The following is a 981-nucleotide window of genomic DNA, read 5'->3' as shown; positions in this document are numbered from 1 at the left end:
AAAAAAAAAAAACCCAACAATTATAGAAAGATATATGAGATGTGAAATGTCAGTTGTCAGGAAGGACATGCCTACAGTTCTTTCACAAGTTCAAAATAAAGCTCGAGCCACTCATGACCAGAGAAACACAATTTAGAAGCATCCAGAAAGCATCTGTTTCTGAGGACCCTCGACCAAAGAAGCAGAGATTTTTGAAGGAACTGCTGATTTTAGGGATGGAAGAATGCAAAATGAACCTAACACATCTTAAAATGTCAGAAAAATTTTAAAAAAAACAACAGATGGGGTATTTTGCTACACAGGCATTGACCTGAAGAAGCTCCCATCAGCCAAAGACAGGTCAACTTACCCCAAAGAATAAGACGTGTGTGCAGGAGATAGAACATTGCTCACCCGATGGAAAAGCAAAAGAGCCCTCCCAGAGGGCAGACACGTCCTGGGGCTGCCTGGTGTGACAGCCAGGGAGCCCATAGCCTGTGGGATGGACAGTGGCCCGGACCAGTCACTTCATGCAAGGTCACACCCGTTGCCCTCTGCCTGGACTCTATCAGCCACTCAAGTCAGCACTGTAACTTTATTTCTCAGTGCCTTCCTGAAACTCAGAGATACAATTCGCACGAAATAAAACACCCATTTCAGGTGTACAGACTGACATGAGTCTTGTTGTGTAATCATGTCGTGTAATCATCACTCCAGTTAAAATAAAACCACTTCCAGCGCCTCCCTGGAGGCCACCAGAAGGGGTTAAGTATCAGCATTATGAAGCTGTCTGCAGCCCCTGCAGCTTGAGTTCGATCCCCTGCCAGGGAGCTGACCCACATGGCACAGCAGACCTCTCCTGTCTTGCCTGCTGCTCCCCTCAGCAGTGTTTCAGTGGATCTGCCTGTTCTGCTCCCCGCTCTGTCCCTCGTGAATCCTTTCACCCTCCATACTTCTGGCCTGTACCCAGTTCTTGTATACATAAATAAATAAATCTTTTTT

Source organism: Condylura cristata, unplaced genomic scaffold (assembly GCF_000260355.1).
Source record: "Condylura cristata isolate star-nosed mole 26May11 unplaced genomic scaffold, ConCri1.0 scaffold00028, whole genome shotgun sequence".
In the NCBI taxonomy this organism is placed as follows: domain Eukaryota; kingdom Metazoa; phylum Chordata; class Mammalia; order Eulipotyphla; family Talpidae; genus Condylura; species Condylura cristata.
The sequence above is the reverse complement of the archived record's forward strand: the minus strand, read 5'-3'. Positions refer to the sequence as shown.